We start from the raw sequence: 25,112 nt of genomic DNA on the forward strand, positions 1-25,112 counted from the left end.
TCGGGTCGGTGCTATTTTGAGTACTGGATTTATTCAAAAGGACTAAATTTTGCTCGTCTTTGACTAAGTCGTTTTTACAGTGCACATATTGCATATCTCTAATACAAACTGCGCTATAGTCAGGTGTGAATGACTGAGAATGTTACTATGCCATAGTTCACAGTAATTCTATGCCCATAAGTCATTCTCTTCTGTGGGGTTTGTATATGTTCTGTCCATGTGTGTTTGTGATTCATCTTTCATAAATTTCATTTTATAACAATTCATCATCATCATCGAGATTAGCTAAAAGTCTTTTCAGCACAAATCGTACAGTACGAATGGAGGTCATCTTATCTTTTCCGGGCATCTCAATAAATGTGGTTGTATGGTGCATGTCACAAATCTTGGTGTGTGCTTCACAACTTATGATTCCTTTACACGAAATATGGATCCTTTATGCCAATCGTGACTCCATTGTACAAATCATGGATAGTACGATATACAAATCTTGGATCCTTCATAGAAACAATGATTCGATTAGAGGATCATGGCTCCGTTATACGAATCATGGATCCTTTACAAAAATCATGGATCCTATGTACAAATCTTGGATTCTTTATACGAATTATGATTTGATATACAAATCATGGATCCTTTATACGAATCATGGATTCGAAATGCGAATTTTGGAGCCTTCATACGAATCATGGGCTCGATATTCGAATCATTGATCCAATATACGAAACCTAGAGTCTCACCGATGCCGTAGCGGTACCGCAAGGGTTCTTGGAACATCTTAGAACATCCCCGGTGGAGGCATAGTGATTCTGATTCCACTTTAAACTGTAGGTCCAAAAAGGACTTAAAATAAACTTTGACGAATCTCGAAACCGTTATACGAGCCACACATTCGTTTTACGAATCCTGGGGCCTTTGCCATGGGGTATTGGTAACGTCGTCCAATATATGAACTATGGTTCTGATATAAGAGCAATGCATCCGATTGTTCAAGGATTACATCAAAATGGGTTTTCTACCCATCCGTACTGCACACTGAATCCGCTGACCGACTCCAAGTGAGCGAGGCATGTGGCCGACCGAGTGTTAGCAAGAAGGTGGGGAAAAAATTCCTCCAGCTCCAAGCTGCACCAAAAACCCTGCACGCGTCACGATTCATGACTCATTACAATTAAGGCAACACGCTCCAACAGATGATATTTCGCGATGACCACTGGGGAGGGGGTCGTTGACATTTTAGAGAAAAGTGCCCGGTTTTTCACTTGTCCTTCGTGACACGAGGCCTCTCAACCTCTCCACTTTCAAAACAACGTCTCGCACAAAAGAAAAACAAAGGAAGCACAAGAGAAGCGGCAGAGAAAAGCATGTAAGGACGCATATCAGCTTCATACGTGATGCGGCACTATAAGCACACGCGTGGATATTGAATTATGTTAACCGAGAAGCCAAGCAAGGTTTTTAAGTATGAAATAATATTTTAGAATGCACGCTCACGATGCAATGCAAATGGGATGTACACTTAAAAGCTTCACTTTTTCCCCTTCACAGAATCACCACCGTGATAACACCATTGTTAAGGCAATAATGACTCCATTGTCGCCACGGTGAGCGCAAACAAAAAACGAAATCGTTTCCTCCTTTGCAGCCAATGGTGCTTCGGCTAAGAGGAAAATCTTCCCCTAAACACATCAGATGGTTCTCCACGTACGGTCGGAAAAAATCACCCAGGAATGATAATTAATGTTATTATTAGTCATGGTTTTAGAAAAAAATACTAAAGTAATTGAGCAACATCTTAATTGTTGCACCGTAAGAAGGGGGCATTAACAACAGGTTTTAATTATTTTTTTTTCCACTCTTGGAAGGTTGTCTGTTGTTTTAGAGGCAAGCAATGAATATTTTAGCAATACATTTTCGAAGAAAACTTTATTACAATTTCACGACTAAAATTTCCAACATTACATGTCTAAAATCAAAGGACAATGACAACAACGACATCTAGTTTGCTATGCTTACTGAACAGTAAGTGATTGCTAATCATGTGGCAAGAAAGCAAAGAAAATTCTCTATTCGTGGTTATGAATTGTAAAACATGGTAAATTACATTTTGGTCATCTTTTAGTTACAAAGTAAAATGTGCCATTCTTCAATTTTCGAGTGAAATTGCCATATCATACAATTTGCATTACACTCAGTGAAGCTATCTGAAATTGGTAAACACAACACGAAAACAATTTATCTACAGTATAGCTTTATATAACCACTTTTCTTAATTAACTCAGAAATGACCAAATGTCACAGTTTTATACCCGAACCCTTCAATTAATTTTTCTCTCTCGTTGAGCTTGCGAACCAGTAAAAAAGTATATTATATAGTGTTGTATCTACTCAAAAACATCTGTGAATCTTTCATGGAAGCTTGTTAAAAATCCACTTTATGCACAGATAGGCGAATCGAGTTTGGGCCTACATTTTATAGTGGGATCCGAACCACTATATGTGCCTCCAGCTGATATCGAACACGATTTCTTGATATTTCGAACCTGGTGGATATTCTTCATTTTTCGTTCCGTGTATAATTGAAAACCCCCATTTGAGGATAATATTAACATATTGGACTAACTTCATTTCAGAATAACATCGATATTACACATCACATGAATCCTCTATAACACACATACAAACAAAACAAAACCAAAGTTATCTTTTCAAATAGACGGAAGCAATGTACAATGTGTCTCTACCGGGGATCTACCCCTGGACCCCTTGAATGCAAGGCGACAGCGTTACTACTGCACAGTGTGGTATTTAAGAAATTTCCAGTGAGGAAGAAATTCTAATGACTGTCTAGGGACAGCATGAGATAATGACTTTATGCCATATAACATTTCCCCCCCCATGGATAAAATTTATCAAGCAGACGGGGGGACACAAGTACCCAGAGGGGAGAAATCCCACCATCCCCTCCTACAAATACCACCCTGCTACTGAACCATCCATCGGGGAGGCCCTGTTCGACAGTTCGAAGACACTTTGTAAACAGGTTAATTTTGGACTGGGGCTACAGTTCCGATGAGAACCGCAGATATGAACACCCACTGGGAATCGAACACTGTTGACTGATTGATTCATTTTCTTTCGCTTCGCTTTTCTGCCATTTTTGACTAATCGCGAAGATGAAGATGAAAGGTGATAAGATGAAAAGGATGTAGGGACAATCACAAACACATGGACAGGACACAGCACAAGTCCCGTAGAGGATTATACTGGCTGTGAGTTCAGACGCCAGAGCCTCGTTTACATTTGGGTGTCTTCCAACACACGAACAGTGATTAAATATGGAAAACAGCTAAATGTAATATGACTTCCTACATACCAGTAATCGTCAAACTGATGGTTTCAATGCTTCAAATATGCAATTTTCGTGGACATTATTGTGGATATATTAGCCTTGGAAACGGAAGGTGCAACGTGGCCGGATAAACAAACAAGAAAAGCCAGAGGCTAAACAGATCTGACACTTCCCTAAGGTATCTGATGTTAGGTGAAAAAACACATAATCTCTTCCAACATAGCTTTTCCCCCATTACTTTCTCTTGAAGGCCGAAACCAAGCGGCGGCCTTGACTCAACAATAAACGCATCCTACGCTCCCCCCGGATGGTCTTGCGTCAGATCAACAAGCAAAAACTTTCTCTTACGCTGTAATAAGTCATCGACCTGTAGGCACGCATTCTCTGACATCTCCATCCCATCCTCGCTCTTAAAAATGCACCCTCCAGAGAAGCAGAGTTGCCAACAATTTGAATGCGGAAGTATCTAAATCGCTGCACAAAATCCACTAAGGGGTGACCTTCACCGAGAGCACCCAAAAGTTACCTCACTTCCACGTAGGCAAGGTGGGTCCGTCGCTTGCACCCTATCGTCTACAATACTAACGAGGGAAGGACATGTTTATTTCGTTAGGACCACCTCGAAAGACATCAAGTAAAAAACTAAATATATACGTTTAGCATTTATTGTATAACTCAGGGTTATTTATTTTCACCAAACTTATTGGAAACCAAGGATACTGGGATCATACGGCTTTGAATGTCAGTACAAAAAATTTATGCACACTACCACTCTGCTACTGCTTATAATAATATGCAAAAAATATTAATCAGCAACTTTACTTTGCTTGAGTTGCTGTTTTAAATCCACTTTATGCACAGTAAGGCTAATTGGGACTGGACCTACAGTTTAAAGTGGGATCCGAACAACAATGTGCCATCACCGGGTATCGAACCCGGGACCCCTTGATTACAAGGCGACGACGCTACCACTGCGCCATCGGCGAGACGCCAGCAACGTTACTTTTCGTCAATTGGATCTAGCATTCTTCTTTGTTGTTAAATAAATATTTATCTTTTGACATTAATTTCCTTGCCAAGACCGTTGTTTTTATACGAATTTTGGCGATCTTAACTACACGTAAGCTAGATAATGAATACGTGCTGTTTCCTTTACTTATTCATGTTTAACAGTACAGTGTTAATTAATTTATATATTACGAATAGAACTATAAATTATATGAACGTATTAATTTAATCAGTTATATTATTATTTTCATATTATTTATTATTATTATTTCTGAGACACTTGGTTTGGTCCAACAACCAGTAGGGTTGTGTGTGATCCTATGTTTTGTCCGTATGTGCTGAGTGACTCTTTACAGACTCAGAATTTAAGCTGGGTAAGGAGATTTAAGTCCTCAGAGACAGGTGCTGATTTTAGTTTTGGTAAAGGGCAAGACAAAAATCAAATATAATTCTAAATTTTTAATATTATAAAAGTAAACATTCTTGTGGCGGATGCGAGTTATTCCTGATATTTACAGAAAAGGTTAATAACAATTTAAAAGTTGTTAAAAGTAATATGAAGAATATCTTACATCGAGATAAATCCAACCAATTAATCCAGTAATATTTGTGTACTGTTTTCGACTAATAACTATGTACTCAATGTTGTCCTTCACTATAGTGCTTTCTCTCACGTTTTTAGAAAAAAAAAATCACATTAAACTGATATATAAATATACGCAGATAATATGATAAATATGTAAATTTTGCAGGTAAGTAGCTAAAGAACACCTAAAGTTGTCAAAAAGTCGCTCTTCGCTATTTCATGAATTTCGACGCCGATCGTTACAAGTCCACTACATTTAGCGACTTCTCGGCGGAGGTGGCAACTATGAGGGCAAGGCCTCTGGCGATTATAGAGAGAAGAATGTGCTTGCAAACTATGCTTGGCGCGGCTCCCCTTACAGCGAAGGCATTTACACATTAGAGGCACTTTTATTAGTCGTGAAATGCATGACCAGTGTGTGAGGGACATAAAAAAATAGTCAATAATGAGCACAAAAGTAGCCCTCTTCGAAGAATGTAATGAGTAGTCTCCAGGGCTTGACGAGATCCAAGAATTGCTTCCCGTGGACTTGCTTTCATAACAAGACACCAGGGGAAAACCTGCATCAAGTGAAGAAGTCAGAAAAACTAACTAGATCACACACAAAGAGCGATTTACCATTTTTGGCCACGATAGGAAACGCGAATCGCAGAATATGCCTATGATTACTCTGTGTTCTCATTTATCGCACAAGACTCTAGCAACCTTCGTGTTCTGAGATCAGAGCAAAATGTCTTCGTTGTTAGGGTAGGTTTGTTGAGTATAATTCTCTTAGAATAAATGTATTACTTATGCTAAGAGAACTAAACCTAACAACGAAGGCATTTAGCCTAATAATGAAACCATTCCGCCATGACGTCAGAACACGAAGGTTGCTAGAAGCTTGTGCGATAATTTGACCGTGATATTCAGTCATATTTCATCTTCATGGTAGGTGCACGCAGGGCAAATGAATTCGCACCTCCTTTACAGGATCAAACGAAGCATCGTGGCCGACTGCATTGAAGCGGTCGACTTTCGATCTCGACACCGAAGTTCCCGAGTTCGATTCGCGACCAAGGATTAGTTGCTCTTTATAACTGTCCTTTCATTCATTTCACTTAATCATCACTCAATCTCATCGTATCGATTAACCAAATGTGAAAGAAAAGCGACGATAAGTAACAAAAATCAAACTATTCGGAAGCACTATTCCAACTTTTTAATAACTTTACATCTACCCTATATTCTCAAGCTTAGAACTGCACGTTTGCGCTCGCATATTTTGCATGAAAATGCAAAATTGTTGCAAAATAGGAAAATTGTAACAAATTCGGAGTGGAATAAATTCTGGAATATACAACTTTAAAAATATTCAGGTTAGGCCTACTGTCTTGTTTGGGCATTCACATTCAAACAAAATGAAAGTAAAATAAAAGGAGTATTATAATTCCAGGGGATTACGCACAGTAGATTGTAGACCGAGACCTGACTGAAGTCATCCAATATTGAGCTAAGGAATGGCAGAAAAATCAACAAGCTTAATTTGAACGTTTTCTGCTAAGAGAAATTAATACAGCTTTCCCTTATAACTGCAAGCTTACCTATACATTCCCCTCTAAGTGCAGGATAATAAAAAGGAAAAGATTCCTCCTAATATGTTATAATTATCGTCAACACACACCGGGGCCAGCTTACTCCAAACTTTGGTGGGAAAATTAGGAAACCATGATCAATTATATACGATGAGGGAAATTCATGATTGAGGAATTTGCTCTTTTTTACTTCGCTTTTGTGCCAATGTTGGCTCATCGCGAAGATGAGAATGAATTGTGACGTGATGAAATTAATGTGGACGACACAACACAATTCCTATGCTCAAAAGTACAGCATATATGAGGTGTAATATACGTTTTCATTGGTAAATATTTATACGAGGAAGTGTAATGATACATGACAACAGAAGCAAACGACAATATCGAACTATCGACTATGACACCAAGTCACAATAAAAGCTACGATAAAACTTGACAATTTCTTTTGCATATAAAAAAGCCATTGCTAAACACGAACACCCACAATTGTCGGCATCTCACACAAACAGTTAGCAGTGTGCACTTGCATACTGCTACAAATATAAACTCCACCTTACCAACGGTAAATGTGTTGCATTTTTATGCGGGCAGGGATGTCATAACAAAACGCTCCAAGTGTTTTCAAATATTAACCCACATGTGTTAAGAGCGGTCGTCGGATTATGCAAAGTGTTTCCAAATGTCTACGTATGCCGTAAACTAAACTATGCGGCGAGGCAATTATCGTACTAACATCATTTAATTCCTTCTTCTGGAAAAGAGAAACAAAGCTAGAGATGGGAAGTCCGCCTGCGAAGTTCAAAGCCAGCTGCGTAAATATAATTTGCAACATTTTTTCGTGTTTCACAAATGCTTCACGATGGTTGGTACAACTCAGAATTAGCATCCAGACTTGCGTGTTTACGAAAGTAACAGGTAAATATTGACATTGAGCATTAAGAGTGTTTCTCTCTTAGTTGTTGGGTAGGTAAAGACGGGCAGTCACATTTCTCTAAGATCTTACGGAAAATCAATTGTATCACTCGTGCGAGCAAGTTGCCATTTTCATACTGAAATGGTCGCGGGTTCGGGCATGAATGTCTCTTTGTGAGTGTCTCTTCATAAATTTCATCATATCATTACTCATCCTAGTGGTTGCGATCAGCCAAATAGAAAAGCGAGAGTAAATAACAAAAATCAAACAAACTTATTGAAATGGCTGTACTGCAGATTATAGCCTGCAGTGCAGGAAGAAAACTTCAGATTGCCGCGCGGCTTTCTGAGTTGGAAGTAGGTGTCATCTTGCACGGGCGAGACAATCGAGATGCGCCTGCACAGTACAACAATCTGACGGCATGAAGTCCAACAGCTTGCAGCACCGTCATCGGAAAATACCAAACAAGTCTGATGTTCGAGCTACAATCCGACTGCTTTCTGATCAGATCACAATGACTCTTTTTCACATGATCATCTATCCGCGCGGCAAGCTGATACGCACAAGACACCCATTAGTTACTTAGATAATTAAAAACAGCCATTTATTTCTAATATCTTACGTAAAACTTATTGTATCATTTATATAATGAAGTTTTCATTCTCTTATTGTAAAAGACCTCAACAAGCTTTAGATATGATTTTTCTTATACGTTAGGAGAACAAAGTTAATTACTGCAGCTACATATTTCGCTACCTAGGTTGCATAAATTGAACTGACATTGGAGTTTAACACACTGGGTTTAGGGGTAGGAAAACACTCCTTTTTCCACATGAAACTTTCATTCGTAAGTCCAGAAATCTTATCACACAAAATTCCTAGGTTGGAGACAACTAAGTACCATTTCTACAGAATCTATCGTGATGAGAATGCTTGCGAACATTATTACCAGCGCATTAAATATGCATTAACAGAACTTCGACAAAGTAGTCAAAATACACTAGAATTAATTTGCATGGTACTTTCAAAAAGGTTTCACCTTATACACTGTAACTACATATAAAGAGGGGAACCCCCCTGAGAATTCCCGCCTCCACCCGCATACTTTCGGGGGTATGTGCTTTATGCCCTGGTACCTTTATATACAGGGTGTCGCAAAACTCTTTCAACAACGCTTGGGTGCTGGTAGATATCATAAAACAAGTAACTTTTCCCTATAAGGTTTACCTCGAAAGTGCTTAGTTTCTGCGCTATAAGCGCTTAAAATATATCCTGTACGTATACAACCCAACACAGCAAACTCTTGCTCTGACATAACTACCAGGGCCGCGTGGCAGGGTTGCCACTAGCGTTCCTCGTTAAGAGAGACGACATAAAAACAACAACTTGGGAGTCTTGCCTGAGCAAAATCCAAAACATTAATGATACTTGCGATGTTGTACGAAGTACTTTTAAACGACAAGACAAATAATGGGCAGTCTGAAATTCAAGATTACTCATTCTAAAATATCTCCATAATTGATTGATTGCTTTGGTTTATTTTAATTCACTTTTATGCAAACTTTGGCTAATCGCGAAGATATGATGAAATAACAAATGACACCAATATCTAGGCCAGGATTTAAACCCGAGATACCCGACACCGTAGCGAGCTGTGCTAACCACATCACCACGGAGTGTATCGCGTATCATGCAATATCAACAATTGCAAGGGAGACGTGAGATATGGGAAATCCACGAACGAACAAATGTAAACATGATGTGTTTCCTGTCTCGTCTCGAACACGCAAACTGTAATGTTATTACAATTTATTTATTAGAAAATTATTCCTATCTGTGCTAGCGTTATTGCTAATCGTGTTCGTCTCATAAGGAAATAATTTAAATGCTCTTTTAATTTAATGATTGATTCATCCATTGATTGATTGATTTTCTTTATTTTACTTCGCTTTTTGTTCCACTTTTGGCTAATTTGCAAGTATGGGGATGAGTGATGATATGATGAAATTGATGAATGGACACTCACAAACATCCATGCTTAGGCCAGGATTCGAACCCGAAACCCCTGGCGTCGTAGCGCTATGTGCCAACCACTCGGTACGGGGGGCGGTTCTGCGTGTTCGAAACGAGGCAGCAAACACATCATATTTACATTTGTTCGTTCGTGGATTTCCCATATCTCACGTCTCCCTTGCAATTGTTGATATCGCATGATACACGAAACACTCCGTGGTGATGTGGTTAGCACAGCTGGCTACGGCGCCAGGTATCTCGGGTTTAAATCCTGGCCTAGACATTAGTGTCATTTGTTACTTCATCATATCGTCCTCATCTTCGCGATTAGCCAAAGGTGGCAGAAAAGCGAATTAAAATAAACCAAATCAATCAATCAATTATGGAGATATTTTAGAATGAGTAATCTTGAATTTCAGTCTGTCCATTATTTGTCTTGGTCAGTTTATAAATACTGTCAAGTGTCATTAATGTTTTGGATTTTGCTCAGGCAAGACTCCCAAGTTGTTGTTTTCAAGTCGTCTCTCTTAACGACGAACGCTAGTGGCAATCCTGCCACGCGCCCCTGGTAGTTATGTCAGAGCAAGCGTTTGCTGTGTTGGGTTGCATACGTACAGGATAGATTTTAAGCGCTTATAGCGCAGAAACTAAGCGCTTTCGAGGTAAACTTTATAGGGAAAAGTTACTTGCTTTTATGATATCTACTCAAGCATTGTTGAAAGAGTTTTGCGACACCCTGTATAAACCAGGGCGTCAGTTTGCTCAGAATCTATCGGTTCCCACGTTTACTTTATTTTCACTTTATTTATGTTATTGTTACAATGAGTATAAAGTATAAGTAAGGATTAATATATGTGAGTACCAAGACTTATCCTGGTAGCCAGAATAGGTCTTCTTTACAAAATAATATTGTTGGCATGTTAGGATTTTCCTGAATATATTGTAGCTATGTTAATATTTTAGCATACAATTGTTACATATTTACTGGTAAATCTCATTGTAACAGAAACAACCAATTATAAACTATTATACCTTCATTATTTATAAACAAACAATTTCATTTAACCCGTCGCCTAATCCGCGACAGTTGCCATCGTTTCTTCTCATTGAATATCAAGCTACCTTTTTTTAAAATACTTAATCTGCAATATGTGTGCAGCAAAATTATTTACAAAATAGGAAGAAGAACGGAAACCCGTGATAGTAATTAAGCATTTCGTAATACAGTGTTAATAAAAAAATAACTCGGCAAAACATACAGAAAAAGTAATTCAGCTTCTTGACAACTGTGTCCTCTCGGGACAATCGTCAGATCTTTCTTCCTTTGCAGTTTTGTGAAATACTACCTACGAGGACTTACAACTTAAGTCCATACAAGTAAATAGGGAGGTACTGGTGAAAATAGGGGCTGATTTCACTATCGTTATTACACGTGTACATGGTGTACATTCTGAAAATTTGTAAATGTCATTTCAAGTAAATTCTCTCATATGTACGATGATTTCGTTTGATACCTGTTTTCAGTTAAATAATTTAAATTCCTGTTACGGTAAACGTTTAGCGTTGTCGTCATCGTTTTGAATAACCTGAAAATTGTGTGTTGTAATAGGTAATTGAAGCAGTGCCTAAATATAATTTCTCGACATGGGAAATATCTACAGTCTCTGACACTTCTGAATTGTAACAATACCATTGATTGCCAAGGGAATCATTATAACCCAAAAGTGTCCGTGACTGTAGTCACAGTCAATAAAAATTGCGTCCTGCAAGGCGTTGTGTGTGTTGCCTGACTCTACGGCGATAAGTAGATTTTAATAGCAAATATTCAATGGCAACTTCTAGAACTTCCGTAGAGTTAGTCAACAACGCCTTGCAGGGAAGCGAGAATTTAAGGACGCAATTTCTATTGCCGGTGACTGTACAACCTCAACTGTAGATGACGTAAAGTTTTGGACAGCTGTAAAAGTCAATGTCTCTTTCTTTCTCCTTTGTAAGCAATTAGTTAAAAAAACAAAAGTGTCTTTCTAATAAAATTTTCCAAGACTCGCTTCTTTTACGAGAAAAGTCTGGTTTGCGGGCAGACAACAGGACAACAACACACAACTTCAGGTGAAGTTATCATCTTGCATCTTGGTTTCAATTTCTGGCACAGAAAGGATATTTAAGACGAAATATTGAAAAAAATTTGCAAGAAGATTCTTAGTAGTACCTGATGAATTACCAATACTGTATCGGAGACATAAATCTTTCTATTTCGGTTATCCTACGTCACACATCTACCTCTTAGGTTAATGACGACGACGACGACTACGATGATGATGAATGATGGGACAAACACTGTGCTATTCACATTAATAAACCAGGGTTCGAACCTGGAACGTATGGTGTTACAATGATTAGTGGCAACGATGACTGAGCTGAAACTATAGGAAATCCTACGTCGATCGAAAGATAAATTAAGAAAACCTAGAAAAACAAGCCAGGAAACAAGACTCAAATATTTCAAAATTCCTTTCTGAGAAATTAATATTGATATACGTTAGATCTATGAATGATTTCAAATTGAAAGAAGGAGCACACGAGTCCATGTTTCCTAGAGCTAAATAATTTGACCATTTTTTTTAGCCTCCTAACGTAGGAATTTAAAGAGAATGAATGGGTGATCAGAAAAACCGAAGCAACAGACATTGTTTAAAGTCAATTCCTGTGAAAGAAGTAACATTTATTATTTTTTCGATACTGGTGTCAAGCGATTCTTCCAGCGGAGAGGATGCAAAAATTAATTTAAACTCTGCCTACAAGCTGTACAACGTCCAAGATTCGAGCAAGAATCCTTTGTATGAGGTACAATCTAATGCGCAAACCTCATAAATATGTTTAGATCAACAAACGTCCTAATATGTAAATTTTCCATTTCTTTCGTGAAGGTTTCCGAATGAAAATTGTTCCGCGTAGAACATTACGTTTCGTAGAAAGGATGTTAACGCCCCCTGCCTACCTGTGTGTATTGCTCAGACAATCGGGGACTTGACTGCCACTGCTACGCGTTTCCATTCTCTCATTAATTTAATTACGATTATGCCAACCTCATGTCGTGATGAAAGACAAACATTTATTAACGAATCCCTCCCTTGTTAGCGCAGCGCGCTACGATGGCATAGGTCCCGGGCTCGAATTCCGACATGGACATGGTGGTTCTTTGTACTGTACCTTCATCAACTTCAACCTACCATCACTCAGCCTCATTGTCACCATTAGCCGATAAGTAGAAGAAAAGGGACGCTAAGTAACAACAATTCAAACCAATTTCTGCCTGTGCACAACAATGGGCTGTGACGATGCAAAAAGGATGCAATGTGTACCATGCAAAGGCAACATTGACCTTCTACATTTAATTGACATGACCGTAGACTGCAAAATCATAAGAGTCGGACACGGGCGTATGAAATATTGAAAAGAACCTATGACAACCGAAAGAAAACTTTCACACAACAGCCGAATTTAACTAAGCCAAAAGAGCTTAATCTGCAATGGCGGAGGCTTATTTGGGTGGGGGGTACACATTTCACTTTCCACATACTATACGTACACATAAATTAGTGTGTGCATGTGTGAGGGGGTTATATTACACGAGTCATTCTGTGTCTGGACAACCCATATTGTTTCTCGTTACACCCTGCTTTTGAACATGAACCTAGTTTAGAAATGTGTACTTCCTGACCTTACACTTTAGCATGTTTTAGCATCCTGTACTCATTTTCAACTACTCCTTGCCGCCTTTAAAAGTTTTCCAAGAGGGAAGGATCAAGTAAGCTATCCAGTACCACAATCTATTGATTGCTTGATTTGGTTCGCACTTCTGCCACTTTTGGCTAATTTGAAGATGATGAAATTAATGAAGGGACACTTACAAAGAACACCCATGCTGAGGCCGGGATTCGAACTCGGGACACCTGGTGTCGTAGCGCGCTGTGCTAACCACTCCGCCGGCGGCACATTGTAATAGCCTGTAGTAGTTTAAATTCTTCCGGATAGGACTGTAATGGAGATAAATATTATATTATCGTACAACGGCAGAATCTGATGTTTGGCAAATTATTTGAGGGGGTACACTGTACTCCTGTAACCCTCTGTTCCTGCACTAGTGACAATCTACACGACATCCAGTGAAGCCATGGAATATTGTTGTGCCTTGCTTGCTCTGCGAAAGAGATGGCAATGACCTTGACATTAACGAACCCTACAACTACCAAGAATTGCAAAAATGGCTATTTACAATGTTCACGATTATCAAACCGAGCGTCTTCCAGTAACATTGATAAAGCCCTTCACCGATCGACAATGATTGGCACCTCGCGGCGAAAATTGCAAAGTCATGCCCCTCAAACCGAGCGAAAGACGGTAACACTGAATGCGGAAAAGCCTACAGAACCATGTAAATAAAACACCAAAAGGAAAACTCACACACTTTGAACATACGGATACCAAAAATGCCCCAAAATAACGCAGACGCCACTTCAAGAGCACCGGCTGCTCCATCGTACGTAATCGAATAATATGTGCATTCATACGGACAGCCGTCCCCGGAAACACTTCTTGCCAAGTTCGCTGGCTGCCGCTAGACTGCCGGCAAAGATCGACAGGTAACTGACCTCCAAGTCCCGCCGCATCCATTTGCCAGTAGGAACTGAGCTCGACCAACCAGGTTCGTAAGGCTCATTCTTCCTTCTGTATCGTGCGTAACATCGGCCTTAAGCAACCGTCACGGTGTTGGCGATTGGCGGCCTTGGTAATGAACTTGAGACCAGTTCCGTGTAAGAAATGCACAACAAACATATTCTATTTATATGAATGGATATCAATATATTTTTTGGAAAATTTAAAGCAGGGCGAAACCGAAAAAGCTTGTACTGTGAGACTAAAATCTGGACACTTTTTGAAAAGAAATCAGAGAAATGTTAACGTTCGCAGGTCGCAGCGAACCCGAAAGTACCGTAGGTTCGTGAGTCGGAAAAGAAAAATAAAAGCACTAAAAAAACCATGCAGGCCCGGCCAACCAGCATGCAACTCTTCCACCGGCGCTTAGGCACTTCTTCCATTGCCGTTCCGAGAGCTCGCACCTCGTCCATTTATGCTGGAACCAGGAAAAGTAGTTGGATGAATTCGCTTTCAGCATTTCTCTATCAGTTGTTGAGGTGTTCGCATCGTACACGCAAGGCCAAGGACAGTGCTGCGAGTGCATTGCTTGGGGACCGGTCGTGAAACCATCATCGCGCGTTATAGCATTGGACATTCCCATCCTAGGACCACGCCGCACCAGGTGTATATCTTCCGTCAGCAGTGGACGACGAGAACCAAGGTCAAGCCTATCACCAACAACTTTAGGTGAGTAGAATTATTCAATCATTGCGGAAGTGTTCGTTTTTTCACATATTAAGACACGTTTGCACCTCGACCAATGTCCATCGCATATACATTGCCCGAACATGTTGTACTATGAACTTAGGAGTCTATGCAATGTATTTCCTCTTGATAGACCATATATGATATACTCACTGAAGTACACTGATCCTATGTAACAGTGCCAATAGCTTAGATCTCCAAGGCCCTCAATGCAACATCTGGTACACCCACCTCACTTAGTACTCTGGCAGTTTGTTTCCTTATACAGCATATTTGCAGAAGATACAATTAAACCTACAAGTGTATCAATATACGCTGTATAAAAGTCACCCTATTACTAACTTCGTTGTCCGTGCAAGTATAACAAGTGAACTTGCAATATTCTGTGAACAGTGCCCAAAAACAAAAAAATCGAAATCAGCATCATTACAGCATATATAAATGCATTCCTGGTATGCATTTATACCAACAGAAATAACTGCATCAGTATATTAACTGCCTCAGTCACAATATACTTAGAAACAACAATGTTATAGTCTCCACTGATCATGGAATTTCTATCATAATTTATTATATTGATTACATTTCCGTAATTAAGTATTTCCTGGTACATTTCTATCGTTTGATCTCTGCTTTCAATTCTTGGTTCACTTCCAAAACGAATATATATGCAATAAAGCGGCATTATAAAACTTTAAAGTTTTGAAATATTGTCTTCATAAGACTGGCGGAAAAAGATAGATTTACTTTGATAGAGATATAACACCCACGGAGAGGTGAAAATATCCATTCAATATCATATACTATGCATTGTTCTCGTGTCTGCCATATATTCTATAGCTACAACATTCCAATAGTGGTGAAGATAACAACGAGAATATTTGCAAGGTTACACGTGTGTTTCATTGCCAATGTTGGTATAACGGCGATTCTGGGACCAAAGATTTTTGCTAAATTAGTTTCCAGATCTCAATATTATCGATAATGAAAAACATATGTATCGTTCTTTTCAATGTCGTTTACCGATAGCTTGACCTCGACTATAGACTTCGTACAATTTCAGAGGAAATTTCTTATAGTTAATTGTTCCAATGGGATATTCATTTACCACCACCAATGTCATCTTAACGTAACGTCCCTAAATTCAGTTGGGATTCTCTAGTAAACTGAAATTAGGAAAAAAAATAAAGAGTGATGAAATTAAACAATTTATAGAGTAAGCGCGAAATTCCACTGCAGGTGGACCGACAGAAGTCAGTCGTGTTACGGATAATATTCATATACAGTGTGTGACAGAACTATTGTTCATAATGTACGAATATGTGTACTAAAAATCAGTACAGACTACACACCCGTTCATGCAGTTGCACCTGTAACATTCCAAATCGTCACATTTGCACTTTCCTGAAATTTGAAGCTTTTACGTGTGTAAAAATAATATTTAACGTTTTCAACGCAATCGGAAGAATGTGATGCGTTGAAATATTTGAGTACTGAATAAAATTACGGTGTTGTGGCAAAAAACGAACAACAAGCAACCTTTATATTCCGCCCATAACAAAGGCATCAAACTTTCAAAATTAAGAAATATTTGTGATTACCCCTTGCCCCTAGGTGGCCGAGGGCGATTAGTGATGGACTTTCGTTCTCGCCACCTAACTTTCCGGGTTCGAACCTCCTTACCTGGGCATGAGTGTTCCTTGCGAGTATCCTTTCAACAACTTCATCCTCATCGTCGCGATTACCATAATGGGGAAGATAAGCGACGCTAAGTAACAAAACTGTACACACGTATCATGAATATTGAATTGTAAATAGTATCACTGTGTGTGCGTGATTTCCAGGAACACGTTTCGTAAGCGTGATTGCAAAAAATTAACAGCTAACAATATGTATAATTTCGATCCAAGAATTCTTTTTTTTTTGTTTTCATTTGTTGTTTCAAGTCCACTTTATGCACAGTAAGGCTAATCGGGACTGGACATACAGTTTAAAGTGGGATTCGAACCACTTACGCCTCCACCCGCTATCGAACTCGGGACCCCTTCATTACAAAGCGAAGACACTACCGCTGCGCCATCGGGGAGGCCGTTCCACGAATTCTGAATAACAAACAATATTTCTTTGCAAATGCAACCCAAAAACTACTAACGAAAAGCATTCCATTTGTGTAGATTGTAGAAATGAAATTATTTACGTACATTATCCAACGTTTGAAATTTAACAACGTAGCTCCCTTAGTAATATACTAAGCTACACTGTACGAAAATGGTTATATCATTCAATCCGCTGATTTGCACGTGCCTGTGTTCTAGTGCGGTAAATCTATAGATTAAAAAGTAGTTTTCAGGCAAAAGCTATGTTCTGCATGAAATTTGCAAATTAACGGACAGGAAAGAACAAACATTACTCAACCATGTAGAAAAGATAAAGGTATCCTTATTATAACTTAAGGAAAGTACAAATTCACATTTTGCAAAATTATCTTGACCTTGGGTATCAGGTTTGATTCTAGCGCCGGTCCAGTATCGGTTAGCCTATCTGTACACAAAGTAGGTTTAGTAAAATAAGTTAACCAGAATTTATAATTTTTTAACAAATCTTAATTTTTAAAACTAATCGACACACTCCTTATCCTTATTCTAACTTTATTCTGAACGTCACCACTAAAATAATCTAAGCTGAGGCAAATTTATTACCGTATGAATTTGTAGAAAAGATAAAAGGAAAAGTTGGTGCTTTGTGCTTCGCGATGGGCAGAAACCGCCAAAGGTTATGAACGCAGACAGGATCCACGCCTCCTGAATTTATGCAGAGTTTAAATAATCTAAATTCTTATGCGTTGTTAAATTTTAAATTCCAAAGAGTGGGTGCTTCTTGGCACGTGGGGAACTCAAGGTCGGTACGATGATATCACTTTCACCGGAAACAACGCTTTCTGTGTTGATAATTACCTTACTCCAAGGAGTGGAGATCCTTGCATGTTTAGCATTAAAGGTCTTCTTAATGTCCCACATGAACGAGTCATACCGTAAGTCAAGGTCGGTCAAGAAAACAAAGAAGTTAAATGTGCAAACTACGCAATAGTGTTGCACATAGTTCCTTAGTAAATCCTGAGATTGGTTAATGGTCTCTCTGAGTGGCTAACACTGTCAACTTGTAATCAAAGCATCTAAGTTTCCTTCCCCCATCCAAGGACATTGCGCTGTGGTTCGGATAGAACTTTAAATTGTAGGTCCAGTCCCGAATAGCCTATCTGAGCATACGTGGACTTCAAACAAGCTTCCCCAAGCTTTTTGTTATTTCACGTCACTTCTCTGCTTCTCTAGGCGACGATGGGGAGAAATAATAATTTAATTTTTGTTAGCGTTGCTTTTCTGTCACTTTCGACGATGTGTATGAATGATGATATGATGCAATTATAGAAAATTCGCAAATAACATCCATACCAAGGCCAGGGTTCGAACCCGAACCCTCTGGCGTCGTAGTGCGCTGTGCTAACCACTCCGCCACGGAGGCAGGCGATACATGATGATCAGAAGACATTGATGAAGGGATGCTCACAAAGCAACGAACCTGGGGCCGTCGTTGGCCAGATCGTGAATCCAGCACTCGGCTTCCGAGGTTCTGGGTTCAATCCCAGTCTGAGCACATGGATATACCTATTCATCATGACATCCTCATCGACGCTATTCGACCAGGGGAGCCAAAAAGTGACGTAAAAATGCGTACGGATTATTGTCAAGGCTATTCTAAAGTTTATCGAATAAAGTTTCACCTTCATAGCTACAGCAGAACCAGAAACAGGAGTAGGATTATTAATTCAGAAACCTAGTTTGGCTGGATAATTACGGCAGTATCTGATTTGGTGATCGTATGTATTGTAACGACAGTGAAAGCCTGAAAAAATTAGAGAGCGCTATCAGATATAACTCAGGTTGTTGCTTCTGTAGACTCGTTGCTATACAATTACCAAACTGCGTGGGTTCACATTCGCTGACATTCAATGTTACCGGTAACGTTCCACTAAGGAGACTGTTTGCTTCGGTGACTGCCTTCACAATATACTGATCCTATCAGACTCGTGTAGGCGAAGCAGGTTATCAAAGGGCACCCACAACACCAACGAAACCTTGAGAAGTCCTCAACAGAGTTATTAGCCTGGAACTTATATGATGCGTACATGAATTGGGGGGGATGTTAGCTATATAATTAAATCATTTACAATTTAACCATTATTCCCGAACCGTAGGACGTACATATCCACCAGATTTTGCAAACTTGACTTTTACAATTATCAGGTACATGATATACATGTTATCTGTAGGCCTGTGGAAATTAACTATGATGTCTCGTAAGCCATATTAGTTAAAATTTATGAATAAAATTAATTTTAACTACGGTTTATTGGGATCACAACGAACTGTTATAGCCAATATGTTCAACCAGATATTTCAAGCACTAAAGTCACACGCACGCACACAACATATGTTACACAATTATCATGTTTTACTTCTCAATGCCATTGCTATGAACTATTTTTTGAAAAGTTTGTGAAAGTAGTCTAAATATCGTGTGGGATTTTGAACAAAATTCGAAAAAAAAAAAACTGGCAGAAAATGCAAACGGTTTGCGCTAAAGATATTGGAAGGTTATAAACGTTGAATAAATGTACTCGCAAATGAAGTGGGCTTTGGATTAGCCGATGGCATTGTGCGCTGCAAAGATTTTTTTGCAGGAAGAGGTAGTTTGTGTTGATATCAAAACAATAATATCAACAACAAAGATTATTACAATACGGTAATATTACTATATTATTCCAAAACTCTTTTACTAGCGACACCAATAAACCAGTTTAACAAAACTTTTTATTTCTTCAGATTTCAAATCAATAATACGCTGAAATATAGGGTCATGCACACACATTGTTATAACGTTGACCTGCCTCAGTGGAGAAAAAAGTTAGGAGAACATTTTATTGGATGATCTTCTACACAGAAACTTCATTTTCGAAATAATCCAAGTCACTTTTGCTATTAGGTGCACCATATTTAATTCCTTAGACGAAGAAACCGAACGATTTAAGTGTTCAGTAAAGTTCAGTTCTACTTTAAACTGTAGAACCAGTAGCGATTAGCCTATAAAGTGGACTTCAAACAAAAACTCAAGCACATCAGAGGGCGGGGAACGCGCCATTTGTCTTGGGGGTGAGGGATGGGCACCTGCACCCTGCAAGTATCGCATCTGTTCTTTGCAATGCATGTTTCCCCAGTGTGACCTTTCACTCACAAGTAAAACAACCAAGCATATTTCGTCCTAGGAAATAAATCCTCCAGTTTTGAATTTGTTAGTAACGCAAAGTAACTAGTATAGTTATAATTACTCTTGTAATTTCAGTAACGTGTTACTAACGCAAGTGCCCAAAAAACAACGCATTACTTGAGTTAGGTTTCGCGACCACCCAAATAGGTTTGTGAACATTAACTTACAGTGTACCCTCACAAGAAACCTGGTCACCATCTTCCCCTGCAATCAATCTTGACCATGCTTGCATGCGAGTGCTTTGTGCGACTCTAAACTACATGCCAAGTTTTTTTTCTGGGCCTGGGACTTGCATGCAAACCAATTTCTGCCGAGCCCGGAATCGACACTATGCTTCAGGACAAGCTCGGAGCGGTCACCATGTTGGGACCAACATGCGACCCAATGCAAATTCTCTCCTCCTGTCACTTTGAAAACCGCCTTGGCGAGAGTAAAATACAAATATAAGAGTTTTTCCTTTCCCAATTTCATATTTGTTGTTTCGCCAGGATAATCTGAGAAATGTGCCTGCACGTGATTAACTTGCATGTACATGTGTGCGCGCATGGGTGTGTCCTGTATATAACTCAAGGCACTTAAATTATTTTATTGCATTAAGGGATACCTAAAAGAATAAGACTTGACACGCCGTGAGAAAGAGGTATGTGTTTCATTTTTTTTATGTATTTCCTCTCCCTTCCAGATTGAGAGTCAAGTCACTCCTGTGTTTTTCATATGCTAGAACTTACAATCTCTACAAATAACCTCATAAATAGACTGGTATGAAACTTTTTATTTGAGAAAAGCAATTATTGTCACAAATAGACACACGTGCACACTGTATAAAAAAAAATTAAAAAAACCTGCAGTTTCACGGTGTCATCAGTGATAGGACATCAGTGACGTAAGCGTAAAATTACAGTTGATACACCGTAAAAATAAACACTACCTGCTTCACCAACAAATGACATAATAAGCACAGGTCAAAATGCCCCAGCCTTCTTCGCCTTTCACTTGCTTGTCTGTGGTGCCCTCCAGTGGGAGTAGTGTCAATCCGTTGTCACCTGAATATCACTTATATGTAGTTTTATGTCAATTATATTACATCAATGTGCACTCCTCGGGAGAACAATAAGAACTTTACAACAGTTCCATAGTATATTTTAAATTACTGGTCTTCATGCACAGTCGGATTCAGTATTTATAAGTCTCATATACGCATATGTATTTCTATGGGGCACATAGTTTGGGCTCCCGCGTAGTCAAATGGTTAAATGGTTAGCGTTCTCGGCGGTCCCGGGTTTGATTCCCGGTGGGAACCTTCAGAATTTCGGTGTTGACCCAGGATCGTCAAGACAATTTGGGAGCTACTTGAAAAGAAATAGAGGATTCCGGTTTAGTTTTACATATATACCGTTTTGAATATTATAACGCTGTCAAAACAGCACAAATACCAACGCAAGCATTAGTTTAGAATCAGTATCCCGAAGGTTTTTCGAGAAGTTGCCGATCTCCGTATCGGGGTGGTTAGCACAACGCGCTACGACGCCAAGGGTACCGGGTTGGAATCCCGACCTGGGCATGGGTGTTCTTTGTGACTGTCCCTTCATAAATTTTATCGTATTATCACCCTTCCTCATTATTGCGATTTGCCAAAAGTGTCAGAAAAGCCAAGTAAAATAAGCAATCGAGGGAAAGTTGAAGCCTAAACTCTTCTCGGCACATTGGTTGGATATGTTCATAACCCAACAAAAAGAGAAGAAAATAACATGAGTCTAGGGTCAGGATAGCTCCACGGGGTAGAGGAACAGATGTGACTCCCAGATTATTACAGACAAGGTCAGTTTTGAGCGACAAAAAATGGCGGCAGCTTATGGCTGAGGTCGGTGAGACCACGAGACAGCCATTAGACCGTTTTGAAGAGATGTCCGAAGCTGGAATTCACGACAATGGGTGGATAAGCCCAGAAACCCCGTTGCCATTGTCGTTCCGACCGAGGTAATATCTCTCCCGAACCATCACGTACCGTTTCTCTCGGGGAAAAAATGGTGCCAAATTCTTCTCATTGTGCAAATATTTATTGAAGTTATACTAAGGTTTGTACTTCGTTGTTTCCATCCATGTTTTTCCTATTCTTGTTGTCCAATCTTGCATTACACATCTCTTCTGAGTACGACTTGTGTCCTACGTTCTTATCTTGCTAAATTATGCGAATGTTACAAAAGAACGATGGAGGCTCTTTCTGCTTTGAATGCACGAGCGATCCTGTTCTTCTTGTCTCTGGTGAACATGTTGGAAAGGGAAAGAATAGAAGGTATCTCCAATCCTCTTATCTATTCGTTCGTTACATATTATTGCATGGTGCTTTCGAAGTAATCTCTAGAATGGTTGGATTTCAAGTCTCATCGCCAGACTGATTGTTGCATGTTGCCTTCTACTTGAAAAAGTAAAATTATGTATTATTGTATTGCTCAGCGCTTGAAGTGGAAAATGTTACCTAGGGAGACAAATAGTCGAACCTTGGAGTCAAGTGGGGGGATGCTACTATAGTTTAACATGGCGACAATGAAACAGCTGGGGGTTGCTTAGCAAAAAACTTTGCTGGGTTGGGGGATGAAAGCCCCCGCATAACCCCTCATTTCGAGCACTGTTTTTCGTATAACATCTCGCGCTTATTACACAAATTGTTATCCGTATTTCTATAGTTACTCTATCTGTTAGTTCCAATGTTCTATTCGAGATGGTCAGGGTGAATTCCATTTCATTTTCACTTGGAATCTACAGATTTTCCTCCATTCGGAGGATTATATTTGAAGTTGACAATAATTGGGATTACAAATCCTTCAGCTGCATTTCAAAGGCAGTTACAATGTAAATATACTTACTAAGAAGTAAGATTTATACAGAAAGAAACTTCAATACACACGCACCGTACATAATTAAAAGTCTGTTTTAAGCCCATTTTAGACGAGCTTATCCGGAATGGACATACACTTTAAACTGGGCCGAGTATCGAACCACAGATTCCTTGATGGCAAGGCAACAGTATTGGCCACTACCCCCTACACATTGCAACATGCCTTGAATTAATATGGGTGAGGGATGAATGTAGGGCCTCACATATCCACGAGCTCGGCCGTTTGTATATGTGACGTGATCAGCACCACGCTTCGACCACTTTTACCCTCAGGTATCCATTTATTACAGGTTGGGTGAACCGCAGAGCAGCTACATGCAGGGATATAACTAGAAAAATTCTTACCTGAATTGATTGAATTATCTGTTTTATTTTACTTCGCCTTTCTGCCACTTTTGGATAAGCGCGATGAGGAGGATGAGTGATGACATGATAAAATTGATGAAGGGACACTCACAAAGAACACAAAGAACAACCATGCCTAGGCCGGGATACGAAACCGGGAGGGACCCTGGCGTCGCAGCGCGCTGCGCTAACCATTCTGCCACACAGGTCGGCAATTCTCACTTGAAATCACACACCCCGTGGATGAAACCTGCGTGTCAATTAGACGCCTTATCGACTGGATCTGCAGCTCTCGAATTATATTATATTATATATATATTATACATATGTATATACATACACATGTATATACATACACATGTATATATATATATATATATATATATATATATATATATATATATACATGTACAGACACGGACACTTGTGGGTTGTAAAAATTCAATTAACTTTCAATGGAATCGTTACAACCCAAAAGTGTCCGTGACTGTACATGTGTATATATATACACACACACACACACACAGAGAGAGAGAGAGAGAGAGAGAGAGAGAGAGAGAGAGAGAGAGAGAGACGTATGCAATAGACTAAATATGTTCTTGCAAAATGTAACACGAACATATGACAGATGAAAAGTAATGGTGAATGAAATCTCTAGCATTACACTGCAACCTCACAAGGTAATTTTACTCCACCAGCCACATTAGGTAAAGTTAACATGCATAACATGTGTAGAACCGGAATTGCAAGATGCTTTTAAATGTAGAAAAAAGAACTGGTTTCTGACCTCAGAAACTAAGTAACCGATCGGGCTGAACCGTACGCATCACCGTGAGAACGCACCAGGTCATTAGCAGCATTTAATTAATTTTGTAATAATTATAATAACAGCTCTTCCACCACCGAGGCAAAGATTAGCACTTTTCCACGGCTCCCCTGCCACGATTAGTGACAGAGCTGCTAACGATGAAAGCCGGTAATAGTGCAAGATGTTGATATCTGTCCAGGAGCGCTGATGATCTGGCTCTTCTGTTGTATGGACGCCATCTCGTGGACAAAAAGAGAAAAGGGATTCTTGATACTTGACAGAGGGATATGGAGAACAAAAGCAAGATTCACTTTAGCCGTTTCATTCCGTGCAATGTCATTGGATGCGCACGTCCACAGCATCAGACTCCGGACCATACAAAACACTCGGATGCGTGCATAGTTTGTTTTAAGTTCATTACATGGTGGCAGTGTTGCCAGCTTGGTTCTTTTGGAGCTAGAGTCAATTGCAGACTCAGTTCCGAAAACCACGAAACGCTTCCAGGAGTTGAAATCTATGCTTTCAATTCAGTCCCCAATACCATATCAAACAGAATGTCCATAAAGCAATGATGGTAAATTCCGAAGTTTCACATTTCGCATTTCTACCGTTTGTAGAAAATAAGGCGAAAAAGAGACAAAGCCTTGTAAAAACGAGATAAGACAAGACTTTGGTGAACTATATGAACAATGAACGAGTGATTGATTGATTGAATTAGGTAGCTTTACGTGGCTTCTGTGACACTTTTGTCCAATCGCGACGATGAGGATGAGTCATATGATGATTGATTGATTGAGTTGGTGTTTCAAGTCCACTTTATGCACAGTAAGGCTATTCTGGACTGGACATACAGTTTAAAGTGGGATCCTCTTGATATGATGAAATTGATGAA

The 25,112-nt window shown here is 39.4% G+C and overlaps 2 protein-coding genes across 2 annotated transcripts in view; one reads left to right on the forward strand and one right to left on the reverse strand.

The window, feature by feature from the left end:
- Positions 1-25,112, reverse strand: part of LOC145981997 (autophagy-related protein 16-1-like) — a 731,341-nt gene that overhangs the window by 363,603 nt on the left and 342,626 nt on the right. The window lies entirely within an intron of this gene.
- neo (ZP and PAN domain-containing protein neyo) overlaps positions 14,601-25,112 on the forward strand; it is a 127,996-nt gene continuing 117,484 nt past the window's right edge. The window contains exon 1 of the mRNA XM_083115529.1: positions 14,601-14,831. The gene's annotated coding sequence lies outside the window, so the exon portion shown is untranslated. The remainder of the gene's footprint in view (positions 14,832-25,112) is intronic.

The sequence above is a fragment of the Lepisma saccharinum genome, chromosome 30, assembly GCF_977018435.1.
Source record: "Lepisma saccharinum chromosome 30, izLepSacc3.1, whole genome shotgun sequence".
NCBI classification, from domain to species: Eukaryota; Metazoa; Arthropoda; class Insecta; order Zygentoma; family Lepismatidae; genus Lepisma; species Lepisma saccharinum.